The sequence below is a fragment of the Calypte anna genome, chromosome W, assembly GCF_003957555.1.
Source record: "Calypte anna isolate BGI_N300 chromosome W, bCalAnn1_v1.p, whole genome shotgun sequence".
NCBI lineage: Eukaryota > Metazoa > Chordata > Aves > Apodiformes > Trochilidae > Calypte > Calypte anna.
The window spans coordinates 19,718,336-19,737,576 of NC_044276.1; the positions used below are offsets into that span (position 1 = coordinate 19,718,336).

The following is a 19,241-nucleotide window of genomic DNA, read 5'->3' on the forward strand; positions in this document are numbered from 1 at the left end:
CCTGGAAACCGTAGCTGTGGAGAAGTTGTCAGATGAGAAAATACTTTTTAGTGCTAAAATATTGAATGCATACTGCTGTTTTTAAAATTATCCCTAAGCAGCAATGACTGAGATAAATGAGACTTAGCAAGGTAGGGGTTTGGGCATATTCTCAGTAATTTAGATTTTCAATGCTTATGTATTTACATGAAAATAGTAAAAAGATACAACAGTGCTTTCTCCTCTGAAACAAACCCTGAAACAAAATTAAGTCTTTCTGGAAGGTCATGTTAGGTGGAGAAAGGACAAAAGGAGATGAGGGAGATTCCAGGGAAAGTTGAGGGTATTGGGCTTGTGCAGCCTGCTTTGATAAAGGAAGTCTTGGGGGGGAGGGAGGTGTGGGCACAGAAGGGGGGGGAGAGGATGGATGGGGTGACACACAGTGGACTGATATGACCTTAGAGCAGACTTATACCTATGAGGAGATTATCAGGAAGACCTGAGTCAGGCTTTAACAGTGTTGTGAAAGAACGATGAGAGACAATGGACTTAAAATGGGAGGTTTTGACTAGGTATTAGGAAAAACTTTTTTACTATCAGGACAGTTAAGCACTGGAAAAGACCAGAGAATCTGCATTTTCTATCCTTGAAGGTTATCAAGATCAGGCTGGATAAGGCCCTGCATATTGTGGCCTTGCTCGCCCTGCTCTGAACATCAAAATTAACTAAAGACCTCCTGAGGTCCCTTCTTAGCTGAATTACCAATGAGACTGTGACTGCTAAATGTTCTCTGTGGTTCATCCTCTGTAGGTATATATTGTGTTAAACAATGATAGAAGAAATACAGCTCAAATGCAAGTGAAAAGTACTTGCATAGCATGCCAGCAACATCAATATTTTACGAAGTCTTGTGATCAAGGACTTCTAAGGCTTGTGTAAAAGGCAAAGACTAAATGTGGTTGTTGAACTCAGTACACAAAATCCATGTTTATTTAGCTCATCAGTTTAACAGCACTGTAAGCTGTTTTCACAATATATGATAACCACTTGGCCAGAAGAATATTTGAATTATTTTTTTTTTTTGCTGAATTTGCTGCTGTTTCAATTGGTTGTCTTGGGACCTGCTTTGAAGGGACATCTTTTCAGATGATTTCTGAAATCAATCTGATTGTACAATTCAGTTTGTAATGTTTTAGAATTAGAGGGGCTGAAAAAGTGTAAGAAGAGCTTTTTGATTTATTTACCTATATGTTAGCTTTATTTTTTTCATTGATAAAGCACACAACTGAAATACTGTTTCTAATGGTGCTACCATTTTGCCTTCTTAAAGAGATTAATGAACCCTGATTGAGAGAACCAGTTCTTGATGCTGCAAGAATCTTGCCAGACATTTGCTTCCTCTAATATTGCATTTTAGAAATTTATTGAAGAGGTGTTGATAATTACAGTGTTACTTAGAATATGTGATCCCTAACAGTTTTTGCCCTATGATTTGAAGTGAAAGCAATGGGTTATGCTGATAAATTTTCCAGTGATGAACAAACAAGTACCTATGCTGAGGTTTTTGTTGTTACTCGCATTAGTCCTTGAAAGTTTGATTAACAAGTCACAAAATTTGATAAAGTAAATTAGCAAAGTATTTAATTTTTTTTTTTTTGGTAGGAGAAAAAGAATGGCACTATACATCATCAGTCCAGAGAAAGATCACAGGAAGGTTGTTATAATATATAAGCTTTCTAATATAATGTGAGGCAATTGCCAAAGGTACTGGTACAGACTCCGTTTCTGTATTTCTGACATGGAAGTACCAACGACTTCCATAGATTTGGAGAATGTGATTGTACAACCCTGAATTGACAGAATTACAGAATCGTTCTATTTGAAAAAGACCTTTAAGATCATCGAGTCCAATCTTTAACCTAACTATCAAGTTTGGATGCTAAACCTTGTCCCTAAGCACCACATCTACACATCTCTTAAACACCTCCAGGGATGGTGATGCAACCACCTCCATGGAAGCCTGTCTCAGTGTTTAATAACCCTTTCAGTGAAGAAGTTTCTCCTAATATCCAATCTAAACCTCCCCTGGCACACCTTGAGGCCATTTCCTCTCATCCTCTATCTTGCCACTTGGGAGAAGGGACTGAACCCTATCTTGCTACAACCTCCTTTCAGGTAGTCTTAGTGAGCAATAAGGTCTCCCCTCAGGCTCCTCCAGTTCCCTCAGATGCTCCTCATGAGGTCCTCCAGAACCTTCACTAGCTTTGTTGCCCTTCTTTGGACACACTCCAAAACATTCTCTGGACTCATGCCAGCACCTCAATGTCTATCTTGTAGTGGAGGGCTGAAAACTGAACACAGTACTCAAGGTGCAGCCTCACTAGTGGCAAGTACAAGGAGACAATCACTTCCTTAGTCCTGATGGCGTCATTATTTCTCATGCATGCCAGGATGCTGTTAGCCTTCTTGGCCGCGTGGATTTACTGTTGGCCCATATTTAGACCAGTGTTGATAAACTTTCTCTGATAGGCAGCACCCAGCACTCGGCGTTGTTGAACCTCATACAATTGGCCTCAGCCCATCGATCCAGCCTGTTCAGGTCCCTCTGCAGAGCCTTCCTACCCTCAGGCAGATCATCACACCCACCCAACTTGGTGTCATCTGAAAACTTCTTGAGGGTGCACTCGATCCCCTCATTGAGATCATTGATAAAGATATTAAAGAGAACTGGACCGTTACTGAGCCCTGGAGAACACTACTTGTGACCAGCCACCAGCTGGATTTAACTCCATTCACCATAACTCTTTCGGCCCAGCCATCTAGCCAGCAAAGAGTACACTGGTCTAGACCATAAGTAGCCAGTTTCTCCAAGAGAATGCTGTGGGAAGCAGTGTCACAGGCTTTACTAACGTCCAGGTAAACAACATCCACAGACTTTCCCTCATCCACTAAATGGGTCACCTTGTCATAGAAGATCAGGTCCATCAAGCAGGACCTGCCTTTCATGAATCGACGCTGACTGGGCCTGACCCCCTGGTTGTCCCACACGTGCGGCATAATGGCACTCAAGATGATCTGCTCCATAACCTTCTCTGGCACCAAGGTCAGACTAACAGACCTGTAGTTCCCCAGATCCTCCTTGTGGCCCTTCTTGAAGATGGGGGGCACATTTGCAAATCTCCAGTCTATTAGGACCTCTCTGGTTAGCCAGGAATGATGGAAAGTGGCTTGGTGAGCACTTATTTCAGCTTCCTCACTACCCTTGGGTGGATCCCATCTGGCCCCATAGACTTGTGCATGTCTAAGCTAAGTGGCGCAATAGGTCTCTTAAACATCTCCTCTTGGATTATGGGGGCTTCAAACTGCTCCCCATCCCCATCTGCCAGCTCAGGGGACTGGGTACCCAGCAAACAACTGGTCCTACTACTAGAGACTGAGGCATTCAGTACCTTGGCCTTTTCCTCATCCCTGATCACTGTTTCCCCCTGCATCCAGTAAGGCATGGAAGTTCTCCTTAGTCCTCCTTTTTTTTGTCAATATATTTGTAGATGCATTTCTTGATATCTTTGACAGCTGCAGCCAGATTGATTTCAAGTTGGGCTTTGGCCCTTCTGATTCCCTTCCTGCATATCCTCACAACATCTTTGTGGTCATCCTGAGCGACCCGCCCCTTTTTCCAAAGGCCATGAACTCTCCTTTTTTCAGTTGCAGCCAGATATCCCTATTCAGCCAGGCCAGTCTTCTTCCCTGGCAGCATGTCTTTTGGCACAGAAGGATAGACCGCTCCTGCACCTTTAGGACTTCCTTCTTGAAGAATGTCCAGCCTTCCTGGACTCCTTTGCCCTTCCGGACTGCCTCCCAAGGGACTCTGTCAACCAGTCTCCAAAACAGGTCAAAGTCTGCCTGCCAGAAGTCCAAGGTGGCAGTTCTGCTGACCCCCCTCCTTACTTCTCCAAGAACAGAGAATTCTCTCACTTTGTGGTTGCTATGCCCAAGACAGCATCCAACCATCACATCCTCCAGAAGTCCCTCTCTGTTGACAAAGAGCAGGTCCAGCAGGACACCTTCCACAGTTGGCTCCCTCACCAGCTGTGTCAGGAATTTCTCTTCCACACACTCGAGGAAACTCCGGGACTCTTCCCTCTCTGCTGTATCATGTTGCAGGTAGACATCTGAGAAGTTGAAGTCCCCAGCAAGAACAAAGGAAAGCATTAATGAGACTTCTCCCAGATGCCTATAGAAGATTTTATGTCTCTTCATCCTGCTTGCACAGTCTATAACAGACACCCACCAAGATGTCTGCCTTATTGGCCTTCCCCCTAATTCTTACCCATAAAGACTTGACACTATTGTTGCTATCATTAACTTCCAAGCATTCATAGCCCTCCCTAACACGCAGAGCTACCCCACCGCCTCCCTTTCTTGCCTATCTGTGGAGGGCTGCCTCGATAATTTGAGAGACCTGAGGCTGACCAAAGATAGCAACAAGGCAAGGCCTGCTGCCAGAAAAATAAAGATGAGGCAAGGCTCATCGCCAGAAAAGATAGTAAGGAATTTGGAGGACAACTGTGAATAAAGGGATTATGTATTCTATTAACTTTTGGTCTTAACCAGGATGTTTCATTGTAGAAGAGTGCTGTATCTTGTAAGCAATGCCTGTAGCTAGCAAAACCATGATCTTTGTTTATTGTATCTTGCTTTTAAAACAATCCACCTTATTGTGATGCCATGTTTTCTCTGCACTGTAAAAGAGCACTGCTGATGAATAAAATCAGACATATTACAACCGAGCATATGTCTTGCACGGCCTCAAACTTTTTTCTCTTCTCTAATTCTGAAGAGCTTGTAGCCATTGACTGCAGCATTCCAGTCATGCAAGTCGTCCCACAGGCGTTCCATACAGTTTCCTAAACTCCTGGGAAAACATTTGTAATAAATACCAACAACCCATATGAAACTATATAATGTTGCACTCATTTCCAGAAATAAGTCTTATTCTCTTCAGAAATTGTTAACAGGTACTTGAGTATTTTCTGAATAATGTAGAAAAATTACTTTGTATTTTCTTTGGGATTTATAGGACTTCTTCAGAGAGATTTGTCTGTACGTGATCTTTGAATGTATAGTGGGTGGCAAGAAGAATTAGGAATGTTCTTAACTCTGTAGTACAGACTTCAGTGTCTTCACAAGTACTCATTAAGAAAAATTATCATTTCATCCTCTCTTCTTCCAAAGAAAAATGGAAGAAATTTATTCAAAGATATTTTCTGACAGGGCTAAAATAAACATTCGTTCTTGTTTCTTTCTTCAAGTCGTAACTTTTTATGGGAGGATGCTGAATACACCAGTTCTAAGCTAGAACAGCCAAAGCTGAGGTTTTTCATGAGGCATTTTAAGCTCTGGAGAAAGTGGTGGGACTCTTCCCTGAAAATTATTGCAAGACTATGTGGAAATTGAACACACTCTGTCCCGAAAAACCTCCCAAATGTATGTTGTTCTTTATCTCATGTAGTATTCCTTTAAGTTTGATTTTTAAATTAAGTTATGGTCTTTGAAAACAAATGGGAATATAGTCTGTTAATCAAAATAAATAATAATTTATTTAGATCTCGTGCAAAACTTGGGAAGATTTCCAGAGGAAAATTCTGTGATTTTTTAGAAAATACAGCAGAAAAGGGCTTGGGGGCTTCCCATCTTCTTACTCCCATATTGGATGATCTATACCAGTATTACTCCCATCTTTTCCTTTTTTTTTTTTTTTTTTTTTGTTAAAATGTCAGTATTGGAGTTTCCTTACTCTTGCCATATCAAATTCTTAATACTAGAAAGCTATTCTCCTAGTGCTTTGCCGCTTCGCCAGAATACTTTTTGTTAAGGCATGATACTTCTTGACTTTTTTCCAGTGGGTAAGAAAAAACAACTTAAATACTTAAAAAAAAAAATAATATTGCAATCATTTACATATCAAAGAATGCTATTGCATCTTGCACTAGTCTAATCTTCTGCAGACTGAACACTACGGTTTCTTTCTATCATCTTCATATAAGTAATAATTTCTGAGCTTTTAATTGTATTTGATGTTTTTATACGAATTCTAATTGGTCTGCATTTGTCTTGATGTTGTATCGCCCTGTCATAGATAAAACTCTGAAGACTTAGAGGGATGAGTAATAAAAAAGTACTGTAGATTACCTTGTACAATAATACTGTTATATATGAATATAGCTGTTCTTTGGTAATAACTTAAATTCCTGTTGCAAGCTGTTATAAACATATTTTTATCTTTCTGCAGAGCTTATCTATCTTCCTCTAATATTACAATTGATCTTTGTCAGATGAATAAAAAGTTCATGCTGATTCTTACTGAATTTCTTTTGTTTCAAAGTTATTCCAATTAGTTAAGAAAACTGCAAATTTTGATTCTGTTTTTGAAAGCCTCTCAAATACTTGACACCAAAAATTGTTATGATCTAGAGATTAATAAAATACTCTCTAATTCTGAAAAGTTAGTTATTACACATATTTTATACTACTGTTCTTAATACAGTGCTCTGGAAAGCTGCACTTGTTCTCCTATAGTCTTCATCCGTCATTACCAAGAACAACTGATACTCCGAACACTTTTGCAATAGGGTATATTGCAGTGTTTCAGTATTTTTTGTCTAGACCATACTTCCTCAGCTTGTTATTGAAATTGTTATGAGAAGCTAAATAGAAAGCCATGCTAAAATCCAGGCATGACACTAAGTTCTCCTTAATACAGAAGACCTGCTACTTTACAGAATAAAATTATTTTGATACAATGATACTTATTCTTAACAAACTTCACTTTGCAATACCACTTCTTTGTTATTATCTTAATCCTTATAGAGAAATTGTTCTTCTAGTATGTACCTAAATCATGTAGATTATATATAATATTCCTGGCAGTCCTTTACCATCCTTTTGAAGGGATTGTTTTTCCCTTTTTGAATCTGCTGGTGGTACAAATTCTTAAGGTGATAATTATCAGTTATAGAATTGGTTTAGGTAGGGTTCAAGGGAAATTTGTCTGATCCCATTGTAATGAAAACACTCAATTTATGTTGAGGTGGTAAATAGGATCATATTACATTTAAAAAAAAAACCCAAGACTTTTCCATTTACACATTGTAACTGCAGTCTCTTAAAATATTTGACAGTAGTGTGTGAATGTTTCTCAGGATCTGTCATCACTAGGTTATCACCTTCTTCCAACCAACATCAGTATGGGTGCAACATGGATACTCTAGTCTTCTCCTTCTCCAGCCTCTTCCTTCAATAACTTATTTACAGAATAATTACTCAGATTTGAAGTGTACTGATCCACATGCAGAAAATATGCATTCAATAAAGCCTCTCTCTTTTGAAAGACTTTTCAAGTAAAAAGTCTGGAATGCTGTGTCAAGGTTAGACAAACAATGATTTGGTACCCACTTAAATAATGTTCCTTGAGTCTTGAGGATCACTTTGCCATGGATTTAAAAAGGTGTAGCACCTGAATGTTCCTGATGTTTTTCTCCAGTGTGCTATGAACCAGGTATTAGCTATCGGTCTTCATTTGTTCACTAGTAGGTTTTTTCTGGCTTTCATACACAAGCAATAATAGTTTTGGCAAAAAAGCATGTAGGATGGGTGAAAGGCCTTCTTTCAGCATCTGGGAATCTTTACCTGCAAGGGATTTAAAGGAATATGGAGATACTATTTTGAGTGACTCTTTTCAAGTTCTTGTTCAAGTGGAAAGCTAATAATTCTTTAAAGTTCTTTAAAATATATGAATCCTAAGTTTTTGGTAACCTTAATAGTTGGTTTTCAACCTTATGTATCATGACAAAGAATGTGACCAGTGGTAGGACTTGCTCTGCAGAGACTCAAGAGTTGATCAGAGAAAGTGTCATTAATGTTTAAATAAGATGTGAATAGAATAGAATAGAATAGAATAGAATAGAATAGAATAGAATATTTCCGTTGGAAGGGACCTACAATGATCATCTAGTCCAACTACCTGAGGAATTCAGAGCTGACTAAAAGCTAAATCAAGTTAAAGGTATTTTGTCCAAATGTCTCTTAAACACTGACAGACTTGGGGCATCAACCACTTCTCTAGGAAGCCTGTTACAGTCTTTGACCAACCTCTTGGTAAAGAAATGCTTCCTAATGTCCAGTCTGAACCTCCCCTGATGTAGCTTTGAGCCAGCCCCAAGTGTCCTGTCACTGGATCCCAGGGAGAAGAGATCAGCATGTCCTTCTCCACTTCCCTTCCTCAGGAAGCTGTAGAGAGCAATGAGGTTGCCCCTCACCCTCCTCTCCAAACTAGACAACTCCAGAGTTCTTGGCCACTTCTCATAGGACATGCCTTCCAGCCCCTTCCCCAGCTTTGTTGCCCTCCTCTGGATGCATTCAAGAACCTTTACATCCTTCTTAAATTGTGGGCCCCAACACTGCACACAGTACTCAAGGTGAGGCTTCACCACTGCTAAATACAGTGGGATAATAGCCTCTTTTGACAGGCTGGTTGTGCTGTGTGTGATGCACCCCAGGATGCAGTTTGCCCTCTTGGCTGCCAGGGCACACTGCTGACTCATATTGAGTCTGCTGTCAACCAGCACCCCCAGATCCCTTTCTGCAGGGCTGCTCCTCAGCCACTCCTCTCCCAATTTATACTTGTGCCTGGTGGTACTCCCTCTCAGGTGCAGAATCCAGCATTTGGTCTTAGTAAATTTCATACCATTAATTGATCACCCAGTGCTCCAATCTACCTAGATCCTTCTGCAAGGCCTCTTTTCCCTCAAGACAGTCAACAGCACTTCTCAGTTTGATATAATCAGCAAACTTGCTAATGGTGCATTCAACTCCTGCATTCAGATCATTGATAAAAATATTGAACAGAGCTGGCTTAGGTTATCCGTAGAGGTTTTATTGATGGCCATCCTTGCATCCCTGAGTATTGAAAAGTATTATTTCATGGTCACTGTGCCCGAGACGACATCCAACTACTACATCTCCCACCAGCCCTTCTCTGTTTGTGAACAGGAGGTCTAACGGGGACCCATCCCTGGTGGGCTCATTTACCAGCTGGAGCAGGAAATTGTCCTCTATACATTGTAGGAATCTCCTAGACTCCCTCTTCACTGCTGTGTGGAGTTCCCAGCAGACATCTGGCAGGTTAAAGTCACCCACCAGAACAAGGGCTGGTGATTTGGAGACACCTGCCAGCTGCCTGTAGAATAGTTCATCACTTTCATCATCCTGATTGGGTGGTCTGTAACAGACTCCCACCAGGATATCAGCCTTGTTGGCCTAATTTTGATTCACAGGCACTCAACCTTATTGTTACTGACCTTGAGTTCTACAGCATCAAGAGACTCTCTAATATAGAGAGCCACCACTCCACCTCTCCTACCTTGTCTGTCCCTTCTGAAGAGCTTGTAGCCATCCATGGCAGCACTCCAGTCATGCAAATCATCCCACCATGTTTCTGTGATGGTGACTACATCACAGCTTTCCTGCTGCACGATGGCTTCCAGCTCCTCTTTTTTGTTACCCATACTGTGTGCATTGGTGTACATGCACTTGAGCTGGGCTGCTGATTTCACTCTTAACTCAAGCTTTCCACCTTTAGGCTCATGTCTGGATAGCCTGGCTTCAATCCTCTCCCCCTTCAAACCTAATTTAAAGCCCTCCTGATCAGCCCTGACAACTTATGGTCCTTTTGCCCCTGCTAGATAGATGAAGCCTATCTGATTTGAGGACACTAAGTACCATGGAATTTGCCCCATGGTCAAAGAACCTGAAACCCTGCCATTGACACCAGTCCCTAAGCCATGAAATAACCTGCTGGATCTTCCTGCTAGTTCCCTCATCCATCACTGTCATTGGAGGGATGGAGGAGAACACAAAGTGGGCTCCTGATCCCTTCACCAGTTGCCCCAGGGCCCTAAAGTTTCTCATAACTGAATGGGTGCTTCTTGTTATTACATCATGACTACCAATCTTAAAGACCAGAGGTGTGTAAGAATCTGAAGGACTCACAAGGGTGGAAAGCTTACCTACAACATCCTTAACCCCCCGGGCACCAGGGAGACAGCAGACCTCCCTATGAAGCGGGTTTGGTCTGCATATGGGGCCCTCTGCTCCCCTCAGCAGGGAGTTGCCATCTACAATGACCCATCGAGTTTTCATTTCGGGGTCAGTTTTGATTGCCATCCTGAGGCAAGTTGGCCTTGGTGGTGTTCCAACCACTCGTTCCTAATATCCAATCTAAATCTACTCTTCTCTAATTTAAAACCATTTCCCCTCATCCTATCACTACAAGCTCTTGCAAACAGTGCCTCTCCAGCTTTCCTGTAGGCCCCCTTCAGATACTGGAAGATTGCAACTAGGTCTCCCCAGAGACTTTTCTTCTCCAGGCGGAAAAACCCCAGCTCCCTCAGCCTGTCTTTGTAGGAGAGGCGTTCCAACCCCCTAATCATTTTTTCAGCGCTCCTCTGGACCCGCTCCGTTGGGTCCACATCCTTCCTGTATTGAGGGCTCCAGAGCTGGATGCAATACTCCAGGTGAGGTCTTAACAGAGCAGAGCAAAGTGGCAGAATCACCTCTCTCGATCTGCTGGCCGTGCTTCTTTTGATGCAGCCAGGAGTCGGTTGGCTTTCTGGGTTGCAAGCGTTCACAGTTGGCTCCTGTCCAGCTTTTCATCCACCAGCATCCCCAAGTCCTTTTCTGCAGATCCGCTTTCTGAAACCTCATCCCCCAGCCTGTACTTAGAGTGCAAATTGTTCCGACCCAGGTGCAGGACCCTGTACTTGGTCTTGTTGAGCCTCATGAGGTTCATCTGGACCCACCTCTCCAGTTTGTCCAGGTCCCTCTGGATGACATCCCATCCCTCTTCCTTATCGACAGCACCACTCAGCTTTGTGTCATCTGCAAACTTGCTGATGGTGCACTCAATACCGCTGCCTCTATCATTGACATTAAACAGTACAGGTCCCAGTATGGACCCCTGAGGGGCACCACTTGTTACTGGTTTCCATCTGGACTTCAATCCATTGACCACTACCCTCTGGATGAGACCGTCCAGATCTCTTCACCAGTTGCCCCAGGGCCCTATAATTGAGCCCTGAGGAACACCACAGTTCCATGGTTCCACTGCCCTCATGGTAAAGAATCATAGAATCAGCCGGTTTGGAAAGGATGTCTGAGATCATCAAATCCAACCCTTGCTCCACTGCCGCTGTGGTTACCAGACCATGGCACTCAGTGCCACATCAGTCTTTTCTTAAAAAATGCCAGGGACAGAGAATCCACCACCTCCCTGGACAGCCCATTCCAATGCCTGATTACCCTCCCTGTAAAGAATTTCTTCCTAATATCTAACCTAAACCTCCCCTGACAGAGCTTAAGACCATGCCCTCTTGTCTTACCAGTAGCTACTTGGGAGAAGAGACCAACCCCCACCTGGCTACAACCTCCTTTCAGGTAGTTGTAGAGAGGGATGAGGTCTCCCCTGAACCTCCTCTTCTCCAGACTAAACAACCCCAGCTCCCTCAGCCGTTCCTCATAGGACTTGTGGTGGAGTCCCTTCACAGCCTCATTGCTCTTCTCTGGACCTGCTCCAGCACCTCAAACTCCTTCCTGAACTGAGGGGCCCAGAACTGGACACAGTACTCAAGGTGTGGCCTCAGCAGTGCTGAGTACAGGGGAAGAATCAATTCCCTGGACCTGCTGGCCACAGCGTTGCTAATACAAGCCAGGATGCCATTGGCATTCTTGGCCACCTGTGTACACTGCCGGCTCATAGTAAATCAACTAGGAACCAATACCCCCAGGTAGAGGGAGTCACCCACAACTGTAACCCTTCTTTTTTCCTTTCTGGAATGCATCAAGATGATTGGTTTAGAGCAAGTTGGCCTTGATGGTAGTTTTGGCCTATGTGGGATATTCTCAGCACTGCCTACCATTTCCTCCCACAAGGCCCTATACCTGTTCTGCAATGTCACTGGGGGCGGTGAAGTTATAGAGGTAACATGCCAGTCCCATTTGTGGTGTCAGGCTGGGACTTGTTCAATCCATTGACCGCTACCCTCTGGATGAGACCATCCAGCCAATTCCTTATCCAGTGAACTGTCCACCCATCAAATCCATATCTCTCCAACTTGGTGCGTAGGATATTGTGGGGGACCATGTCAAAGGCCTTGCAGAAGTCAAGACATATCACATCCATAGGTCGTCCCTTGTCCACTGATGAAGTTACCCTATCATAGAAAGCCACTAGGTTGGTCAGGCAGGATTTGCCCTTAGTGAAGCTGTGCTGGCTGTCTTGGATCACATTCCTGTCGTCCGTGATCCTTATCGGTCCCTCTAGGAGGATCTGTTCTTCTCAGGCACAGAGGTGAGGCTGAGAGGTCAGTAGTTCCCAGAATCCTCCTTTCTACCCTTTTAAAAATTGGGCATGATGTTTCCTTTCTTCCAGTCCCCAGGGACTTCACCTGACCCCATGACTTTTTAAATATCATGGAGACTGGCTTGGCAGCTACATCTGCTAGTTCCCTCAGGACTCTGGGATGCATCTCATCAGGTTCCATGGACTTGTATATCTTCAGGTTCCTCAGATGGTCACAAACCTTGCTTTCACTTATAGTGGAGGGGACTCAAGTTTATATCCGTTGCCTCTTGTCCTATCATTAGGCATAATCAAGAAGAGCCTGGCACCATCCTCCTGGCTCTCTCCTTTTACATATTTATAAACATTAATGAGGTCGCCCCTCATTCTCTCTTATGCAAGCTGAACAGACCCAGCTCCCTCAGCCTTTCCTCATAAGGGAGATATTCCACTCCCTTAATCATCTTGGAGGCTCTGCGCTGGACTCTTTCAACTAGTTCCCTGTCCTTCTTGAATTGAGAGGCCCAGACCTGGACCCAATATTCCAGGTGTGGCCGCACCAGGGCAGTTCTAGCTGTGGGTGAAGGCGCTGAAGTTATAGAGGTAACATGCCAGTCCCATTTGTGGTGTCAGGCTGGGACTTGTTCCCATTGTCCCTCCTCTAAGTTATCTTGGGATAAATGGGGAGCTTCCTAGGACAATTGGGGATCTTGAGACAATAAGGACTCCTGTGATTCACCAGTAAGATTTGCCTCCCGAGTCATTTTAGTTGCAAGCAGTCTCTTAAAACACTCATTTAACTCCATCTCGCTCTCCCTGATAATCCTCAATCTGCTCACGTCCTTCCTGAGCTCCATTACTTCATCCTGCAGCATTGCCACCCAGTAGAACAGACCATCAACCTTTTCACATGAGACACAGCCATGATCACTGCTGTCCCCAGTTGCCATGGAAAGGCTGTGGCATTTGCAACACTCTGTGACCTTGCCCTAAAGTCTCCTTTAATTGCCAGTCATTACTTCCTCTCCTCCTTCATGAAAGATCAGTAAGGGGTAGTAGTCTGAAGACCTCACCAGGCTAGGAAGTTTCCTAGTGACATCCCTAACCCAGGCTCCAGGTAGACAGCATACCTCCCTATGACAGGGGTTTGCCCAACATATCATAGAATCATAGAAAGGTAGGGGTTGGAAGGGACCTCAAAAGTTCATCTAGTCCAACCCCCCCTGCCAAAGCAGCGTCACCTACAGCAGGTCACACAAGAACATGTCCAGGTGGGCTTTGAATGTCTTCAGGGAAGGAGACTCCACAACCTCCCTGGGCAGCCTGTTCCAGTGCCCTGTCACCCTCACAGGGAAAAAATTCTTCCTAATATTTTTATGGAACCACCTAGTCTCAAGTTTATAACCATTGCCCCTTGTCCTATTATTAGTCACCCCTGAGAAAAGCTTGACTCCATCCTCCTGGCACCTGCCCCTTAGATATTTATAAACATTGATGAGGTCATCCCCCATTCTCTTCTTCTGAAAGCTGAAGAGACCCGGCTCCCTCAGCCTTTCCTCATAAGGGAGATGTTCCACTCCCTTAATCATCTTGGTTGCTCTGCGCTGGACTCTTTCAAGCAGTTCCCTGTCCTTCTTGAACTGAAGAGCCCAGAACTGGACACAATATTCCAGATTTGGCCTCACCAGGACAGAGTAGAGGGGGAGGAGGACCTCTCTTGACCTACTGACCACACCCCTTCTAATGCACCCCAGGATGCCATTGGCCTTCTTGGCCACAAGGACATGTTGTCGGCTCATGGTCATTCTTCCGTCCACCAGCATCCCCAGGTCCCTTTCCCTTTTGCTGCTCTCCAACAGCTTAGTCCCCAACCTATACTGGTACCTGGGGTTGTTCTTTCCCAGATGTAAGACTTTACACTTGCCCTTGTTGTAATACATTGAATTTCTCCCTGCCCAACTCTCCAGTCTGTCCGGGTCCCTCTGAATGGCAGCACAGCTTTCTGGGGTGTCAGCCACTCCACCCAGCTTTGTGTCATCAGCAGACTTGCTGATAGTACACTCTACGCCCTCATCCAGGTCATCAATAAATTTAATGAATAGTACTGGTCCCAGTACTGACCCTTGAGGGACTCCACTAGAAACAGACTTCCAACTAGACTCCATCCCCTTGACTACAACTCTCTTGCTTCTATCCTTCAACCAGCTTCTGACCCACCTCACTACCTGATCATCAAGGCCACACTTCTTCAGTTTAGCTCCAAGGATGCTGTGAGAGACAGAGTCAAATTCCTTACTGAAATCAAGATAAACTATGTCTACTGCTCTGCCATCATCCATCCACCTAGTTACATCCTCATAGAAGGGCACCAGGTTGGTCAGACATGACTTCCCCTTAGTAAATCCACGTTGACTGCTCCTGATAAGCCTCTTGTCCTTGATGCGCCTGGAGACAGCATCAAGAATGAGTTGTTCCATCACCTTTCCAGGGATGGAGGTGAGGCTGAACGGTTTGTAGTTACCTGAGTCCTCTTTCTTGCCTTTCTTGAAGACTGGAGTAGCGTTTGCTTTCCTTCAGTCCTCAGGCACCTCTCCTGTTCCCAACAACTTACCAAAGATGATGGAGAGCGGCCTAACAATGACATCTGCCAGTTCCCTCAGCACCCGTGGGTGCATCCCATCAGGACCCATGGATTTATGGATGTCCAGCCTCATTAACTGATCCTTAACCCAGCCCTCATCAACCAAGGCAAACTCATCCTTTACCCTGAATTCCTCAGCGGCCTTAGTGGCCTGGGGCTCCCGAGGACATCCTCCAGATGTACACACAGAGGCAAAAAAGGTGTTTAGCAATTGAGCCTTCTTTGTATCCTCTGTCACCAGGGCACCCACCTCATTCAGCAGTGGGCCTACATTGCCTCTAGTGTTAGTTTTATCTGCTATGTATTTAAAGAAGCCCTTCCTGTTGTCCTTAACCTCTCTTTCAAGGTTTAATTCCAAGGAGGCTTTAGCTTTCCTGGTTGCTTCTCTGCATTCTCAGACAACAGTCTTATATTCCTCCCAAGTGGCTAGCCCTTCTTTCCACAGTCTATAGATTCTCTTCTTCCATTTGAGTTTACCTAGCATTTCCCTGTTTAACCATACTGGTCTCCTAGTTCCCTTTCTTGATTTCCTTCCCATTGGATGCATCGGTCTTGAGCTCTGAAGAAATGGTCCTTGAATATTAACCAACAGTCCTGAGCCTCCCTATCCTCCAGTACCCTGTGCCATAGGATTTCCCCCAGCAGTTTTTAAAAGAGGGCAAAGTTGGCTTTTCTGAAGTTCAGGGTTGTGATTCTACTTGGAATTCTGTTTCTACCACATAAGATCCTGAACTCCACCATCTCGTGGGTGCTGCACCCAAGGTTGCCCTCAACCTTCACTGCTTCAACCACGCTCTCCTTTTTGGTTAGGACAAGATACAGCAACGCTTCACTATAACCCTTTTTTTTCCCTTGTGGATGATGTTGCGATGTAGGCTTTCTTGAGCATTGACATATCTCTTGTATATTACCCATCATGCCTGCCTACCCATTCCCAGGGCTTCATACCTATTCTGTAAAGGTATATGAGAGGGTATGGGGGACTTTCTCTTACAGCTCCTTGCAGAGTACAATGGCATAATTAGAAAGTGTGCAAACAGAAACTGTAAGATTTAGATGTCAGTGATGTGTGCAGTCTCCTGCATAAGAAGCATTTTTGAAACTTAACATGTTTAAGTCCAAGTTACTGTCAATGCAATACATGTTATGGTTGCTTGCATTGTAAAGGAAATAATAAAAAATTAGTCAAGAGTCACAGAAAAATGTGTTTACAAATTGCTACAGCGATTAATAAAACTTTTTCCATATTCAGTGCCATCTATCACTAGGAATCAGTAAGAAAACTATTAGTACAGTCTTGTGGTTTAACCCCAGCCAGCAACTAAGCCTCACACAGACTCTCACTCACTCCCCTTGTGGGATGGGGGGCGAATCAGAAGTGTACAAGTGAGAAAACTCATTAAATAGGGAAAGCAAAAGCCACACACACAGACAAAGCAAAACCAGGAATTAATTCACTACTTCCCATTGGCAGACAGAAGTTCCGTCATCTCCAGGAAAGCAGGGCTCCATCAGTTGTAACGCTTAATTGGGAAGACAAACAGCATGAGTCTTAACCTCTTTCTTCCTCCTTTTTCCCCCAGCTTTATATGCTGAGCATGACATTGTATGGTATAGAATATCTCTTTGGTCAGTCGGGGTCAGGTGTCCCAGCTGTGTCCCCTCACAGCCTTTTGCCCACCCCCAGCCGATTCACTGGTTCGGTGGTATGAGAAGCAGAAAAGGACTTGACTTTGTGTAAGCACTGCTCAGCAATAGCTAAAACATCTCTGCATCCTCAGCACAAATCGAAAGCATAGCCCCAGACTAGCAACTGTCCCAGACTAAACCAGCACATATAGAGAACCAGTTCCAGGAATATCATGGGTGGTAAGGATGCCTGTTACTGAAACTCTATGTAGCTGTTGTGGATGGGCGTATTTGTTCTCTGTATTGGCCTTATTTTCTATGGCATTACCTGCTTCACAGCTACATTTGGCATTATCTGGATGGCCATCAGTATTTGCTGATGCATTGCATGATACAATGTCCTTCCCAAATAAGTTCAGAATCTCTTTTTATCTCATAATTTTTATATATTCCTGTCATACAAGAAGAGTTTAGATAGAGTTCTTCTATTTATACTATAAAAGATCAGCTACAGGAAGTTGGTTATTTTTTCCTGAATTACTGCACAGCCCTAGATTTAGACTCAAAATCTGCCTGCAGATTTCATTATTCTAAAAGAACATTCTGAAATTTGGTTAATTTCCAAAGATAATGTCTGAAGATCATTGTATGATTTACTACATTTGCAGCATTTTGTAGAAAATACCTTCTCAACCTTGGAATATCAATTGGTTCAGTAAACAAGATCATACCTGTGTTTCTGTGTATTTTTACTGTAAAGAATATTTCTTTAGCAAGTCTTGTAACAGCTTTGGTTTCAGACATATAATGGCTTAAGCCTTCTCCCATAGGGAATATTCCAGTCTGACTTAAACAGCAATAGACACAATTCTTTCTGTATTACAAGGTAATGTTTTGTCTGAAGTCTAAGCATACAACAGCATGTTGATGCTCAATGTTTTATGTGTGATACCTGTTCAAAACTTTTAATGTCTGTTGTAGAACGAAACTGTTACAAGATGCTTCAGTGCTTCACCTTATTCAATTTATTTTCACCTCAGTACATAAGTATTGTAGAGTCTAAGCCCCTTTGTTGCCAAAAGCTTAGCCATCATTAGATGTCTTGGAAATATGTGAAATTATTGCTAGAACATGTACTCTTAAAATGCAGCTTATAGGCCTTACTATCAGCACCTTTCAGGAATTTACTTCAGGAGGAAGATACTTTCAAATAGTTATTTGTAGTGCTGCCTAGGAGAGGGAAAACTTTATTTTTGTTTTTTTTTCATTTACTGGATCCTAGTTATGGAATGTGCTGAAATCCTTCTGACTTCCTCAAGTCTACCCAGAGATAAAAAGAAACAACTTATCTGTTTCTGCAGTGTTATTTTTCAGCATGAGGAATACGGAATTAATGCAAATCATAACAATCTTGTTAAATTTACTTAAAAGTTTAGGGCAAAGGAGAATCAAATCTGTGAGTTCTTTCTGAAGTGTAACTGTGAAAAATGGTAAATGTTCCATTGTTGTCATTTAAGTGATAATTCAATAGTTAGATGTCAGTAACATCTCTGTAAATTTTTGAGCTGCCTCTAATATTTGTAGAGTTAAAAATGTCTCCTGTATTTCCAGTGAGTGATAGTCATTGCCTTAAATTCATAGAATCATAGAATTGTTTGGGTTGGAAAGGACCTTAACGATCATCTAGTTCCAACCCCCCTCCCTGACAGGGACACCTCCCACCCGACCAGGTTGCTCAAGGCCCCATGTAACCTGGCCTGGAACACATCCAGGGATGAGGCAGCCACAACTTCTCTTGGCAACCTGTTCCAGTGTCTCACCACTCTCACAGTGAAGAATTTCTTCCTGTTGTCTAAGCTAAATCTACCCTCTTCTAGGTTAAAGCCATCATCCCTTGTTCTATCACTACATGCCCTTGTAAAAATTCCCTCTCCAGCTTTCCTGTAGGCCCCCTTTGGCTACTGGAAGACCACTATGAGGTCTCCCTGGAGCCTTCTCTAGAATAAACAACCCCCACGTCCTTAGCCTGTCTTCATAGAAGTGCTTCATTCCCTCTGATTATCTTTGTGGCCCTCCTCTGGACTTGCTTCAAGAGCTCCATGTCCTTCATCTCTTGGGGACTCCAGATATGGACACAGTACTCCAGATGGGGTCTCACGAGAGCTGAGTAGAGGGGAGCCCAGGACACAGTGTTGTTCTGGGCTGCAAGTGCACATTGCTGGCTCATGTTAAGTTTCTGGTCCACCATCATCCCCAAGTCATTCTTATTAGGTCCGTCCTCAATCCTTTCTCCTCCCAGCCTGTATTTGTGCATGGGACTGCCTTGACCCAAGTGGATAACCTAGCACTTGGCCTTGTTGAATGTTATGCATTTTGCACAAGCCCACTTCTCAATCCTGTCAAGGTCCCTCTGGATGGAATCCCTTCCCTCCAGCATGTTGGGTTCACCACAGTTTGGTGTTGCCAGCCAACTTGCTGAGGGTGCATTCAATTGCAGACAAAGATGTTAAACTACACTGGTCTCAGTACTGACCCTTGAGGAACACCACTCATCACACATCTCCATTTGGACACTGAGCCATTGATCACAACTCT

The 19,241-nt window shown here is 43.5% G+C and overlaps 1 protein-coding gene across 1 annotated transcript in view; it reads left to right on the forward strand.

The window, feature by feature from the left end:
• Positions 1-19,241, forward strand: part of LOC103532556 (nipped-B-like protein) — a 100,242-nt gene that overhangs the window by 76,509 nt on the left and 4,492 nt on the right. The gene's annotated exons all lie outside the window — the stretch shown is intronic.